Source organism: Vipera berus (assembly GCF_964194415.1).
Source record: "Vipera berus genome assembly, chromosome: 2".
Classification (NCBI taxonomy): Eukaryota; Metazoa; Chordata; class Lepidosauria; order Squamata; family Viperidae; genus Vipera; species Vipera berus.
Window position 1 is genome coordinate 24,306,159 of NC_138203.1, and position 16,824 is coordinate 24,322,982.

At 40.5% G+C, this 16,824-nt stretch overlaps 1 long non-coding RNA gene across 1 annotated transcript; it reads right to left on the reverse strand.

The window, feature by feature from the left end:
* Window positions 1-1,546: 1,546 nt before the first annotated feature.
* On the reverse strand, window positions 1,547-14,160 carry LOC308663651. The gene is made up of 3 exons (XR_014025461.1): window positions 14,054-14,160; window positions 4,299-4,372; window positions 1,547-1,634 (listed from the first exon to the last, which is right to left on the reverse strand). It is a non-coding gene; the product is annotated as an uncharacterized lncRNA (long non-coding RNA).
* Between the last annotated feature and the right edge of the window lie 2,664 nt (window positions 14,161-16,824).

The window sequence follows — 16,824 nt, forward strand, 5'->3', positions numbered from 1 at the left end:
GATAATTCACATGCCATCTCTTTTAATTATTTTTATTATTATTGGGTTGTTTGAAATCATGGTAAAAAAAAATAATGTGTTATGTATCTGAGAGACCTACTGTAATTCACCTATAATATAGATATTAATTTTAAAAGATTTCCAAAAATTAAAAATCTGGCAAAAAAATCAATTCCCTTCTTATGGAGACACCAAGAAAACTAAAACTAAAAATATGTCTAAATTAAGAGCTTCAAAACTATGCCAATTAAATATTCCAGATCTGTTCTGAGCAGATGTTCTGATAAGCTTTACAGTACCTGTATCTTTTCTCATTTGGTCTTTTATCACTATAACCTCTTTTTGTAACAAATGTCCACTAGGACTTCTGCTCAGGGAGGAACACAGTGTTTAATACATGTGGCACTCACTGCTCATTTCAGTCTCCCACACTTTTTTTTTTATTAGAGTTTTACAAAAACAAAATTTTACAATATATCCCCAAAACCCTCCCACCCCAAACCCACCCACTTCCCCCCCCCACTTCCCAGAGCTAAATACAGGATTATAGTTACAATAATCATATTCTAAATAAAAATTATGCATAATATAAAATTAACCAAATTCATAATGCGCTTTAACTCTCTTTTAACATAACTACAAACAACGTACCAATAACAATATCCCACTAAAATCTACTCATAAGCTAAATGGAACTTTTTAGTCCCATATTTGTTTTGAATATAATTTATCCATCTCCTCCAAACTGAAATATATCTTTCCTGTGAATGATCCTTTAAATAAGCAGAAATCTTGGACATTTCTGCAAGATTCGAAACTTTAAACACCCATTCTTCTACAGTGGGCAAACTATCCTTCTTCCAATATTGTCCCACCAGTAACCGTGCTGCCGTTATCATGTTCAACATCACAATCTACAACAATACCCAATAAAAACAATTGCGGGGAAAACTTTATCTTTCTCTTAAAAATCTTTTGAATGTTCCACCAAATTTTAATCCAAAAAGCTTTTATATTTCTACAAGTCCACCACATGTGAAAATAGGTAGCTTCTAAACTACCACACCTCCAACATTTAGACTGTAAATTAGGATACATGTTGGACAACTTCTTAGGATCCAGATGCCATCTATAAAACATTTTATAAAAATTTTCTCTTAAATTTTGAGCCTGGGTAAATTTAACATTTCTGACCCAAACTATCTCCCAGGTGTCCAACGAAATTGGTTCCTGAATATTTTGTGCCCACTTTATCATGCAGTCTTTCATAGTCTCCCACACTTGTTGACTAACATTTGGTTGACATTTATTTAGCTGGACAGCTCAATTTTAATTTATTTAATTTAATTTATTAATATTTCTATACCGCCCTTCTCCCGAAGGACTCAGGGCGGTGTACAGGGCAAGAATAAAACAAGAGTTACAAAAATTAAAAGATAATTAAATACATGCCCATAAAAACAGTTGATACATTAATAAAAACCCCAATAAAATGATAATAAAAAACCCCACCAATCCCCCCTCAGGCCAGGCCGGCTTGTTCGAACAGGTATGTTTTCAGATCGCGGCGAAAGGAGCGAAGATCGGGTGCCGTCCGGAGCTCAACCGGTAACTGGTTCCATAGCTTGCTTAAGCTACCAGGAAAAACAAGAGAGTCAATGATCTCTATCCTCTTGCCTTTCATGAAAGGTACATGGGTACTCATCACTTCATATTTAACTTCACTCTCTATCATGGGTATTGTGATATTTTCTCAGATAGGACTTACTGTGCTTAGTGTACATATGGAGAAAGGGGGTGTGGCAGAGAGGAAGGCAGCATGATGGAAGTTGCAGTGTGTGGGGGGTACAGTGGGGCCTTCTTTATTTCACCTTTACCTTTATTTTACTTCACTTAGTATAGAGAGAGGACTTTATGATGGATTATAATGCATAAAATAATACATCCAGAATGCATGAGTAAAGTTTCAGATCTACACCTAAATTTACATCTAAATTAAATAAATGAATACCAGAGAAGCCTCCAGGAAGATGTCCATGAGGTAGGTGAAGAGTCAAAAAGTAAAGGTAACAAAAGCTTTGACACAACCAAAAATGTCTAGGTGTGGAACTACTATGTTACTTACTATAATTTGTTAAATTTTTGTGGAGTTGGGTGTCCTATAAATAAATAGATGAATAAATATATTTATTCATCTAGACTACTGCAACTCTACATGGGGCTTCCCTTGAGGACCACCCGGAGGCTCCAACTGGTACAGAATGCAGCCGCGAGGGTTGTGTTGGGAGTCTCCCGATACTCCCATGTGACACCTCTGCTCCGTGAGCTGCATTGGTTGCCAGTTGTCTTCCGGGTGAGATTCAAGGTGCTAGTAATGGTGTTCAAAGCCCTCCATGGCATGGGGCCGGAGTACCTCAGGGAACATCTGCTGCCGGCATCAAGCTCCCTGCGCCCTGTGCGTTCCCACAGAGAGGGCCTCCTCAGGGTGCCACCGGTCAGAGAATGCCGACTGGTGGCCCCCAGGGGGAGATCCTTCTCTGTGGGCGCCCCGGAGCTATGGAACCAGTTACCGGTTGAGCTCCGGACGGCGCCCGATCTGCGCTCCTTTCGCCGCGATCTGAAAACATACTTGTTCGAGCAAGCCGGCCTGGCCTGAGGGGGGATTGGTGGGGTTTTTATCATTTTTATTGGGGTTTTTACTATGTATCAATTGTATTTTAATCGGGCATGCATTTAATTATCTTTTAGTTTTTGTAAATTTCTGTGTTTTATTCTTGCCCTGTACACCGCCCTGAGTCCTTCGGGAGAAGGGCGGTATAGAAATATTAATAAATTAAATTAAATTAAATTAAATAGTAACTGGGGAGACATGTGCCATTTCCATCCTACATATCACATTGTCCAACTGCAATAGCTAAGCTTGGTGCTTTATGAATGTGGAACTTTGGATTTTGCTTCAATTATAGAATTTTCTTTCTATTCCATAGACAGCAAAGTCTGGGAAATACCAAGTGAATTTTTTTTTAAAAAATCATCATTTCCTACTTAAAGAACAAAACTGTATTTCTCTCTGTGTGTGTCTCTGTCTCTCTCTGTGTGTGTGTATGTGTACACACACACACTCACACACCAGCTCTTCAAAACAGTAGTGTATCCCAGAGAAGGAAGTGATAAATAATGGGGATTTTCTTGGTCTCATTTAAACAAGAATTTCTCTGACTGTCCTCTTAATAAGTTTCAGGTGTAGTTGATCTTGGGCATCTGCCGAGGAAGTGAAAGCTTTTAAGAGGCTTGAAGATGAAACATGTCAGGGCAGGGAAACAGATGTGTTCCTTTCTTGTGGCTACACTGGAAGAATCTATGCACGTAAAGTGCAAAGATGAAGTAACATTCACTGATTTGGTGGGACTTCCTAGAGATTCACTCTTTCTATAGTCCTGTTGCCCTGCTTGGAAACATGATAAAACCAGAAGTTATGCAACTGATAAAGTGTGCAGGTTTGATCTTCAGCTCCACTGTTCTCTCACAATACACTTGGACCTCTAGGGTGACTTTGTGTTACAACAATATAGAGAAATGGAAGTGTGAGAATTGATTGCTAATAAACACCAGCAGTGATGAAGGAAAGTGCGGGAAAGCCCATGTCAGCATTATTTCTTCCAGTGGGGAAGAGTATCTGTCATACTGCAGTCATTAATTTATGTAGACCATTGAAGATGCCAGTTGCATCAGTCACAAGTGCCCCATCCTTCTGAATACCAAGAGCTAAGAAAGACAGAAATCTCACATTTGTTCTATTACCACTGAACTTGCAAAATAATCAAAAGGAGTCAGGCAGCACCTTTTCTGACTAACACATTTTATTAAAACATATAAGCTGCAGCTCGTGAAAGCTTAAGCCTTTAAATAAAATGTGTTAGTCAGAGAAGGTAGGTGCAACCAGACTCCTGATTTATTTTTTTATTTTTTTGCTATTGTAAACTAACAAGACTTTCCTCCTACTCAATCTCTGAAATTGCAATATCCTACAACTATAAATAAGCCAAAAATGTTAGGTTATATCTAGGTCAAGAGAAACAAGAATCTGCTACTGTTCCAAAATCAGCTCGGAAGTTTCTTAAAAGATTTCTTCCCCTTTGAAAGAAACTCCCCCCCCCCGCCCCCAGCCTTATTTGATGGGTCCTTTAGATTATTTTCTCTTTGATTTCTCTTTGCAACTTATTGCAACCCCGTTGGACATGGTTCATATGTTACTGTTCTTGGTTAGACCTATTTATAAATATTAAATAAATAGTCACCTTTCCATTACTCTGTAGTGCTGATACTTCCAGGTTTGAAATATCACCACGGAAGAAGCCTGGAAAATCGTGGACTACAAGAGAAATGATTGTGCAATGAAAAAAACAGTGCATCCAGCTGAATCCTTTCCCCCATCCTCCCAAGTAACTAAAGCAATACATGAGTACCACATTTTGTTCAAGAGAGTCTCATCAACATTTTCTATCAACATATGAATGAGTTTTGAAGTTTCAACATATTGAATGACGGAAAAATGATGCAGGATATCCTTTTTTATGCATAGAACTCCAAAATAAACAACTGTAATAGGCTGTGAAAATAACCATAAGGAAGAGAAGGAACAGCCACAGCCAAGACAATGAACAATAAAGGAAATGTGAATCCAAGTATTTGAGAAAACAGCTTAGACTTGACTCATCTTTAGTTCTTTTTAGGATAAATGCAGGAGGGGAGAGGCACATTCAGATTTGCAAGATTCTGTTACTGTGACCTTATAACAACAGTAATTTTAGTATTCATAATTTTGATGTCCATGTCTAGTTTACTAATCATTATTAAAAGTCATCCTGATCTGCTGTGACACCTTCCTATACCACACAGTACCAATCCTTGTAGATTCTTCTAGCATCAGCAAATTTTTAGCACCAGATTCCATAATTACATTGTGTGCTTATAATCACCCACTGCCAATCATTTAAATTGTGATGGTTTTTAAATAGATGGATGGATGGATGGTACTCCCAGATACCTGCCAGCTAAATCATTCTTTCTTTCCAAACAAGATTTTTTTTTCTTTTTCAATTATCCCTCAACATCCCATGTTGATCTTGTATTACCCACCTCTATAGATTATTTGGGATGGAAACTTGATCCCTTCATTTTTTATTTTTATATATCCTCAGTTATGTCTGCCTATCTCTCTATCTTGCACATTCGCTTTCACATAAGCATAAATACATAGACATCTACAAAACATTTGATTCAAACAATCTATCTACCAAATTAATATCCATTTTGACTGTAGTCTAGATCTAAACTCACTATTATAAAAACTTATTTTACTGATTATGGCTGTGGTTCAAAGAAAACATTCGTTTTATTTCTATCCAGTCTTTATGTTAAGAAGTCCAATAGGTAAAAGATAAAATATGACCAATTAAAATAGGATAAAAAATCAAATATTAACTAATTCAAACTGTTGCAGAAAAACTGGTTAAAGAGGAAGGCCTGGACTCCTTTTCTATAATGAGAAAATTAGCAACTGAGTTTTTGTGAGAGTGCTGAATTGCTGCAATCATACAACATGGTAAAAGCTAAATTTGGTTAATGCAATACAAATCTTATGTTCAGTGAGCATGCTGCATCTTAATGTGAGGACCTAGTTCATGCAGGATTCTAACAAAAATGTTGTTGTTTTTTTGTTTTGCATACTTCATTGTGTGAACTCAGCCACTCAGATTTTGTCCAGGTGACATTTTAAATGGAGCATCCAAATTCTTATGCAGTTCGTGATACTTAAATCACTGTTTGTCCATGCTATTTTTAATGAATAATGTAATGTACATGCATTCAATACCGAGTGTTTCATAAGTTTATGTAAACCAGAAATCCTGATGCTCAAGAGATTTGCTAGGAGTAAAACACAAATGCAAAGATAGTAAAGAAAAAAATGTTTTCAAGCAATTGGTCTGCATTTGCCAGTTCAAGATACAGCCACTAGATAGCAGAAGATCTTCAATTTGATCTACATCTGATACTTTAAAAGTCTGAAAATAACTCCAAGCAAATGAAAACAAATTTCAGACATTCCTGTGTGACACACATGCCAACTTGTTCATTTTGTGTTTGGAAATGCAATGATGGGAAAATTCTTGCTTTATTTTTTTTTAAAAAAAACTCTTAAATCTTATATTTAGTAATGTTAACACTACAGTAACTTTTCTCTATAAGGTAATATTTATACACCATAGACTGAATTCTGTTAACTTCTAACGTAACTCAAACTGCAAGATAAAAATGTCCTAATAACAATTCTTGCACATTCCTCCTAGAATGAATTTTTAATAAGATATTAAATTAGGTTCACACAACATACTTACTTGAATCAAGTACGGACAGAGTCTGCATTTTTCAACAGGCTGAATTTCCTTTAGTTTCTGATCTTGTACTAATGAGATCTTTTGGGTGGGTGATAGATCAAGGTATTATGGAATCCAAGACAATGGGCTAATTTAATCAAATGTGTTGTGTGAAGACAACCTTGACTATTGCTGAGCAACAGGGCTGTGCAGCACTTTTCTGTCATTTTTTTATTTACAACTGCTCTCTCCTTTTAAGGTGGGGTCTGTCAAAACTTCAAACAGCTGTTAAGTGATTGGTCATATCTCAAGGACTATCTTTATTCGCTCTTCTCATCACTTTCTAGCATATGTCACCATTTGGGGGAGGGAGTATTAGGAAGAAGTAAAAAAGAACAAATTTTCATATGAAAACTGCATCTTGAGATGGTAGAACAATGACACGGGGCACAAATCAATTATCCCAGATGAAAAACAGTAAACTCAGACAACCTGGAAGAGACAGGTTCAGAATGAAAACATAATTACCCTATTAGACAAACAAGGGAGTTGCCTTCCAACACAACACTGTAGATTGGTTTGACCTTCTGATGAGATGGAATGACTGAAGGCTTCCCAAAATCAAGATTCTCTACCGGGGGACTACTGAAGCTTACGTAAAAGGTTATATTTATATTTATATTTATATTTATATTTATATTTATAATTTATATTTATATTTATATTATTTATATTTATATTTATATTTATATTTATATTTATATTTATTTATATTTATATTATTTATATTTATATTTATATTTATTAAATTTTTATACCGCCCTTCTCCCGAAGGACTCAGGGCAGTGTACAGGGCAATAAATATCAAAATATACATACAAAAGTTAAAAAAAGATTAAATAATTATGCCCAATATAAAACAATAATTAAAACAATGTTAAAACCAAATCCAAACCCCAAACCCATCAGACCAGGCCAGATTGTTCAAATAGATAGGTTTTTAAATACAAGGTATATATATAAAAAGCAATCATAAACAATCATATACTAACAATTATAAACTCTAAAATCCATCACTCTCTAGCTTATATAAGATAAAACAAATAATAATAATATTGAATATGTATAAAAAGAAACTAAGATAATAAAAGAAAAAAAAACGAAAGAAGACTTATTCAAATGCTACATAAAACTTCTTAACCCTATACTTGTTCTGGATAAAATCAATCCATTTTCTCCATTCCATAATATAGCGTTCTTGCGAATGATCTTTCAAATAGGCCGAAATCTTCGCCATCTCTGCCAGGTCGGAAACCTTTAAAGTCCACTCCTCTATGGTCGGCAGTTCCTCTTTCAAATAGATAGGTTTTTAAATCGCGCCGGAAGGAGCGAAGGTCGGGGGCCATCCGGAGCTCAACCGGCAAGCGGTTCCATAGGTCTGGCGCGCCCACAGAGAACGCCCTCCCCCTGGGGGCCACCAATAAACATTCTCTGATCAGAGGCACCCTGAGGAGGCCCACTCTGTGGGAGCACACTGGACGGAGGGAGGTTGACGCCGGCAGCAGGTGCTGCCGTAGGTAATCCAGACCCAAGCCATGTAGGGCTTTTTAGGTCATTACCAGCACCTTGAATCTCACCCGGAGGGCAACTGGCAGCCAATGCAGCTCGCGGAGCAGAGGTGTAACATGGGAGTATTGGGAGACCCCCAACACTACTCGCGCGGCTGCATTCTGCACCAGCTGAAGCCTCCGAGTGGTCCTCAAGGGCAGCCCCATGTAGAGAGCATTGCAGTAGTCCAAACGAGAGGTCACGAGCACATGAGTGACTGTGCGTAAGGCATCCCGGTCTAGATAGGGCCGCAACTGGCGCACCAGGCGAACCTGGGCGAAGGTTATCCCAAAGATCTCTAAATTGTTCTACTTTCAGAAACAGATAGTTCATTCTTTTCTTGGATAATGTAGATAGGCTAACTGGTCCTATTTGCCAGAACATTTACCGAATACAGAATAATAGAGTTGGAAGGAACTTTGGAGGTCTTATAGTCCATCCCCATGCTCAGGCAGGAAACCCTATACCATTTCAGACAAGTGGTTGTCCAATCTCGTATCCTTTATTTTACAATAAAGGAATAGTTGAAGCTTTTTAAACATTACTATAACTGCCTTTACAGTATGTGCCTATTCAAATTCTGAAGGGGAACTTTCTTTACTATTTTCCTAATTAAAAAAATAAATTATGGTCTATAACACCACAGTCAGGACTGTCATCGCTACCTCTAGATCACGGTATTGTTTTAGTTTAATTGTTTTAGAAGAGTTGTCATTGAGTGATCTCATATAGCTGAATTTCCTGCCCAAAAAAGCAAGGAAAAAGAAAATATAACTTTTACAGTAACTTGAATAAAATAAAGTTGGAATAATACATCTCCTGGAACTTACTAAAAAGTCTGGTTCATCTACAGTATTGGGCTTCATTTCATTGCAGACAAATGCCTCCACTCCAATTGGTTCCTGGGGCACAGTGCCAGAAATCCCCCTTCCTCTCCCCTCCACCCTCTGGTTATTGCACTGCACAGGGAAAGGTTGTTTGTTTTCTATTTGCAGGTTCATTAATACAACAGTAATTGTGTAGTATGGATGGAGAGAGAGAGAGAAAGAGAGAGAGAGAGGAAAAAAAATACACTAACATGATTCTCCTCCATAACAGCTTTGGTATTTTCCTCTCAAATTGAAACGACAGTATGTTATAGCTTTGGTGCAATTTTTTCCCAATCAATCCCCAAAAGACATACAAGTAGTTCTCAACTTATGACCACAATTGGGACCCAAACTTTCCTTGCTAAGGAAAATAGTTGTTAAATGAGTCGCACCCTATTTTATAACCTTTCTGTCATGGTTGCTAAAAAAAGTCACCAGTCTTTAAGTGAAGAATGTGATTGTTAAGCAAATCTGGCTTCTCCCATGGACACTGACTGCTTGTTCGAGATAAGCTGGGAAAGTTACAAATAGTGATCACATGACCCCGGAAAGTGCAACATCATCAGTCCATGCCAGGTCCAAATTTTAATCATGTGACTGCAGGGATGCTGTAACGGTCATTAAGTGTGAGGACTTAAATCACTTTTTAGCACTGTTGTAACTTTGAACAGTCATTAAATGAATATAGTTGTAAGTCAAGAATTATTTGTACCTAAGGAAAAGGCAGCAATTAATATTTTTTCCCATCCAATAGGAGAATAAAAAAAACAAGGGAATCCAACTATGAATGACCTTCATAAGCGTGAACTGGGCAGAACACCAGAGCATTGTTGTGACCAAAGTGGAGGAAAAAGTTAAAATCCAGAAAAACCAGCTTCATTTCCAACTGGTTTATATACAAGAGTAACAGCTGAAGTCCACCATGTGGAAGAGACCAGAGGGAGAAAGGGGTTAACCCAGATGCTTAATCATGTGATTTGATGGGAAAAGTTAACTTTCTCAGATTCAATATACCAAAGAAAGGAAGCAAAGAAAACCCGATGAAATCAAATGCACAACAGCTTTGTTACTTCATTTAGAAACAGAACTGGCTCCGTTTCATAGGAAGTATCAAAATGATTCCGTGTTTCCTGCTTCTCCGAACTCATTAACAGACAATGACTATCTATTCCTAGGAAGCTGTAAACTGTGCATTGATTATCAAACTGCAGACTAAACAGAAGAGAATGTACAGTACATTCAGTGGATTGAACAGACTGTGCCAAATTCTAAGGCAAGCAGAAACTTTTCATGTATTTTTAAGTATTACAAAATCTGTGTATGACTAAGTAAGATGTTAAAATACTCTAGAGTTTGCATAACATATTAAGCTAAAGGTAAAGGTAAAGGTAAAGGTTCCCCCGCACATGCGTGCTAGTCGTTTCCGACTCTAGGGGCCGGTGCTCATCTCCGTTTCAAAGCCGAAGAGCCAGCGCTTGTCCAAGGACGTCTCCGTGGTCATGTGGCCGGCATGACTAGACCTTAAAATAAATCTAGGGTATCTTCCTGAGCCAATCCAAGCACCAAATTTTGATTAAATCAGCATGACCTATGTATTTATTCTAAGCTGAGCAAGTAATCTGTGTCATCTAGACCCAAAAGCAACAGTCGCCCTGAAATTAATCCATATTATTGCCATCAGCGAGGATGACCACAAATACAGCTGTTATTGTTGCCTTATCTCACATTCAATAGGGGGAAAATGTACTGTGGAATAAGTGACTGATTTAAGGTCCAGTGAGAAAAAACCATCAGAAGAAAAGTTTTGGAAGAAAAAGGCTTTTTCATAAATCTGCAAAATTAAAAGCAAATTTATTATATATACTGAAAAATAGAGTTTTCAAGCTAAATAGCAATAACTATTTATAAATATATAACCAACACATAGTCTTTTGTCTCTTGCTAGAAACTTCACATCTCCTAACTAAATTGTTCTGTTTGGGTATTAATTTCTCATTATAAAAAATTGGCTCCGCTCCTCCCTTTCCTATTCATTCCTATTGGGATCACATTGCACTACATTCCCCACCTCCCTTTATTTGGGTATATCACAAATCTAGAAATAGAAACATTAAAGGTTCACAAAGTTTAGCTCTGAGGTAACGAATAGAATGTTGGTCACCTCTGAAGCATTTAGCTCTATATATTTTTTTGCCCAAGGTAATCTCTATAACAGTGATGGTGAACCTTTTACAGATCGAGTGACCACCACTGCTCTGTAACATGAAAGCTTTTAGAACAATGTACCTATAGAAGTGACAGATTTCACAGCTGAAGTATGGTTATCCTTTCTGAAATACTTACTGAAAGATCATATCAATCTGGGAAGCACTGCTGCTTTCTTTTATTCCTGTGTCAGTCCTGACAATATAGAATCAAGAAGCACGTAACCGCTTATGAAGAAATGATTATGACCATCCCTTCTGATCATCTAATTAAATGCTTACTTAGAATTCCAGATATAATCCATGGAAGCATACAGTATATGCCATGATAGCTATTAAAGTAGAGTTGTTTGCTTTTACCTTTGTATTTTATGCACCAATATCCTGCAGATCAGAACTGACTGTAGGCTTTATGCCAAGGTTAGAACTATGATGTATATCTGCCAACCTATGATTAGTTATTCAAAGCTATACTTAGGGGAATGAATGGAAGGTGTCCTGTTTAGTAAAGCTAAAGAAACATCTACTAGAATTCAATTCTGTTTGTTTTTCTCATAGGCTTAGGGATAATAGGGGCTGGTTTATTTATTTATTATTTATTAATTTAATTTATATACCGCCCTTCTCTCAAGAGACTCAGGGCGGTTAACAGGGCAATACATAAAAACAGGTACAAAAAATTAAAATTATTAAAACATGATTAAACAGTGCCCATAATAATACAAATTTAAAATTAAAATCATAGTAACAATCCCACCCCGTCCCATCAGGCCAGGCCCGCTTCGTTAAAGAGATGGGTTTTAAGGTCGCGCCGGAAGGAGCGGAGATCGGGCGCCATCCGGAGCTCTACCGGAAGATGGTTCCATAAATCCGGTGCACCCACAGAGAACGCTCTCCCCCTGGGGGTCACCAGTCGGCATTCTTTGACTGGCGGCACCCTGAGCAGGCCCTCTCTGTGGGAGCGTACTGGGCGGAGGGAAGATGACGCCGGCTGCAGGTGCTCCCCAAGGTATTCTGGACCCATGCCATGGAGGGCTTTGAAGGTCATTACCAACACCTTGAACCTCACCCGGAAGACAACTGGTAACCAATGCAGCTCGCGGAGCAAAGGTGTAACACGGGAGTATCGGGAGACCCCCGATACAACTCTCGCGGCTGCATTCTGTACCAGTTGGAGCCTCCGAGTGGTCTTCAAGGGTAGCCCCATGTAGAGAGCGTTGCAGTAATCAAGACGAGAGGTCACGAGCACATGAGTGACCGTGCGCAAGGCATCCCGGTCTAGATAGGGCCGCAACTGGCGCACCAGGCGAACCTGGGCGAACGCCCCCCTAGTTACAGCTACAATATGGTCTTCTAAAGAGAGCTGTGAATCTAGGAGGACTCCCAAGTTGCGAGCCCTATCTACAGGAGATAATGACTCACCCCCCATAATGAGGGGTGGGATATCCTGAATATCCCGAGATGCCGGTACGCACAGCCACTCCGTCTTGTCAGGGTTGAGACGAAGCCTGTTCCTCCCCATCCAGACCCGGACCGCCTCCAGGCACCGGGACATCACGTCGAGGGCATCACTGGGGTGGTTTGGGGTCGAAATGAAAAGTTGGGTATCATCAGCATACTGATGGTACCCAACTCCAAAACCACGAATGATCTCGCCCAGCGGTTTCATATAGATGTTGAACAGAAGGGGCGAGAGGACCGACCCCTGAGGGACTCCACAAGCGAGAGGCCTCGCGGTCGACCTCTGCCCCCCTGTCAACACCGACTGCGAGCGTCCCAGGAGATAGGAGGAGAACCACTGAAGAACCGTGCCTCCCACTCCCAATCCCCTGAGACGCCGCAGCAAGATACCATGGTCGATGGTATCGAAAGCCGCTGAGAGGTCTAATAGGACTAGAACAGAGGAGTATCCTCTGTCCCGAGCCCTCCAGAGATCATTCACCAGCGCGACCAATGCCGTCTCCGTGCTGTACCCAGGCCTGAAGCCCGATTGGTACGGGTCTAGATAATCCGCTTCATCCAGGACCAGAGGGAGCTGGTGCGCCACCACACTCTCAACAACCTTCGCAAGGAAGCGAAGGTTGGAGACCGGACGAAAGTTATTCAAAACAGCCGGATCCAAGGCAGGCTTCTTGAGGAGAGGTCTCACCACCGCCTCTTTCAGGGCGGCGGGAAAACTACCCTCACTCAAAGAAGCAGCTATAACCGCCTGGAACCAGCCTCGTGTCCCCTCCCGGACTGCATAAACCAGCCAGGAAGGGCACGGGTCCAATAAACTGGTTGTAGTGTAAGTGAAGTGATAAGTCTCTACAAAAACTGTAACTACAAAAACTATAACTAGTCCTCGACTTACGACCATAAATTTTGTGGCCGAAGGTTTTTGTTGTTAAGAGAAGGATTTCTTAATTGACTTTTGCCTCATTTTACAACCTTTCTTGCCACTATTGTTAAGTGAATCACTGCAGTTACTAAGTTAGCAACCTAGTTATTAAGTGAATCTGGCTTCCCCATTTGCTTGTCAAAAGGTTGAAAAAGGTGATCACATGACCTTGGGACACAGCAATGTTCATAAGTATGAGCCAGTTGCCAAGCATCTGAATTTTGATCACATGATCATGGGGATGCTACAAAGGTTGCAACTGTGAAAAATGATCAAGTCACTTTTTTCAGTGCCCTTGTCACTTTGAACAGTCAATAAATGAACTGTTGTAAGCTAAGGACTACCTGTATTTTTCTCTTGACTGTAATATATTTAGTTGCTATGGTTCCCCAAGATATCAACTCGCTGTTACATTATTTAAGCAACAAATGCCAGTAACTCTGGTAAAAACAGTCATGTATGCAGTCTAGGTATATAGGAAATAACCTATGATAATTAATTACATAAGTTGTCCATACACATACGTAAATGTAAGCCTCAGGTCTTTAGGACTTTTCTGAGATTTTGAAAAAATATTTTTTTTAGAGCAACTATGTAGTTCAATTAATTGCTTACAGCTGGATAGTAGTTTTCTAGTAGTTTTCCTGTCCAGTAAACTCCAGCTTCTGTTCATTCTGGATTCTTCCTTGCTAGGCAAACAATCAGTTCCTATTCCATTAGCCACTGATTAGATTTAGATTTCTCTGGAAACAAAAAGGCTTAGAATTAGCTGGTAAGGAATAATAACAAGCAATGTTGTCTTTATGGCATGATGTGTATAACAAATTGGCGCAACAGAAATCTTGCTGCCTTTGAAGTATGTTGTTAGAGACCGTAAGTGCTATAAGTTCACTTCCATATATGGAGACTGCTAGGAACAGAGTGAGAATAATCAGTTCTTAGACTTTGACACAAAGAACTGGACAGTAAATTCTTGTAATTTCATTAAATTATTTCAGATTATCCTAGGAAAGCAAGGGATAGAAAGTTACTATTGCTTTAAGCTTATTTCATTTTCTCAATTTCCATCTTTTTTTTAAATATGGAAGGGTGCAGGTCTTAGCTTCATTTTCTTTCTTGCCTGCTAATGGAATGCTGCATTTCTCTGCTGGTTTTGCTAGTACAACTGGCAGTTTCACTAATTGCTCAGCATTTTGAATAGGGGCTTAGGGCTGGCCACTCTGATCCTGGATGAAACTTTACTTTTAAATTTGGCATGATTAGGAAGATTTATGATTTGACAAGAACTGAGTACCAGGCTAACGGAGAGAGGACTGGCCCAAATATTTACTGTATTAAGGATAAGGAATTCCAAAATTACAAAGCCTCTTGTACTATGCCTGTTGTGTAGCCAGTTCTTGGTAGGCATTGAGCGAGACGGAAGGTTCCAAACAGTAACATGCTTTATTGAAGTCAAGCAGAACAGAACTGAAACAGTGGCTGCTGCGCAGCTATTTATACGGTTGGCCACTAGGTGGCGGCCAATAGATTTGAAGGAAGCCATTCCAGCCCCAAATCTACCAATGATAGTCCTGGAGACAACAAGTCTGGCTTAGTCAGTACTAAGTCAGTATACATACACACCAATGAGCAACCGTTAATGCAGAATTTAAACAGACACGTGAATTAATACAAGCAAAAACCCCAATACATTACAATGCCTACCCTTTCTCTGTGGCCTGCTGTCTCTGGAACACTTTGTCTCACAAAACCAGCCTCCTTCTACTGCCTGTGCTAACTAGGCTCAGCTAAGAAAAAGTAGTAGGAAATGCAGCATCCAAAATTTATTTATTTATTTTATTTGTTTCGATTTATATACCGCTCTTTTCCCGAAGGACTCAGGGCGGTTTACAGGGCAAATTAAAACAGTGCAATGTACAAATAAAATAAAATTAAATTAATAGCCCCAAAACAGTTTAAAATTTAAAATTTAAAACCTTAAAACCCCCTCAGTCCAGGCCGGCTAAGTCAAATAGCCAAGTTTTTAGGTCCCGGCAAAACGAACGAAGGTCGGGGGCGATCCAGAGTTCCTAAGGCAGCTGATTCCATAGGGCAGGTGCGCCCACCGAGAACGCTCTCCCCCTGGGGATCACCCGCTGGCACTCCCTGACCAGCGGGACCCTGAGGAGGCCCTCCCTGTGGGACCACACAAGACAATGGGAAGTGGATGCTGGCAGCAGGTGCTCCCTAAGATAATCCGGACCCATGCCATTTAGGGCTTTATAGGTCATCACCAGCACCTTGAATCTCACCCGGAGGGCAACTGGAAGCCAATGCAGCTCACGGAGAAGGGGCGTTACGTGGGAGTATTGGGAAACCCCCATCACAACTCGCACGGCCGCATTCTGCACTAGCTGAAGCCTCCAAGTGGTCCTCAAGGGCAGCCCCATGTAGACAGCATTGCAGTAGTCTATCCAGGAGGTCACAAGCGCATGAGTGACTGTACATAGGACGTCTCGGTCCAGATAGGGCCACAACTGGCGCACCAGGCGAACCTGCGCAAAAGCCCCCCTGGCTCCTATATGATCTTCCAAACTAAGCCATGAGTCCAGGAGGACGCACAAGTTGCGGGCCCTATTTACGGGGGGTAACACCTCACCCCCCTTAGTTAACGATGGAATAGACTGGTTAATCTGAGATGCCGGTATGTACAGCCACTCAGTCTTGGCGGGATTGAGTCGAAGCCTGTTTCTCCCCATCCAAACCCGGACCGCCTCAAGGCAACGGGACATCATGTTGAGGGCATCACTGGGTTGGTTCGGGGTGGAAAGAAAAAGCTGGGTGGATGATACCCCACCCCAAAACCACGAATGAGCTCACCCGGTGGCTTCATATAGGTATTGAACAAGAGGGGAGAGAGGACCAACCCCTGAGGGACTCCACAAACGAGAGGCCTCGGGGCGGACCTCTGCCCTCCCGTCAACACCGACTGCGAGCGGCCCAGGAGGTAGGAGGAGAACCACTGTAGAACAGTGCCACCCACTCCCAACCCCCTGAGGCGTTACAGTAAGATGGTCGATGGTATCAAAAGCCACTGAGAGGTCTAATAGGACTAGGACAAAGGAACAACCCCTGTCCCGAGCCCGCCAGAGATCATTCACCAGCGCGACCAATGCCATCTCTGTGCTGTACCCGGGCCTAAAGCCCGATTGTTACGGGTCCAGATAATCAGCTTCCTCCAGGAACAGAGGGAGCTGATGCGCCACCATGCTCTCAAAAACCTTCGCAAGAAAGCGAAGGTTGGAGACCGGAAGATAGTTGTTCAAAATAGCCGGGTACAGGGCAGGCTTCTTGAGGAGGGGCCTCACCACCGCCTCCTTCAAGGCGGCAGGGAAGGTACCCTCCCT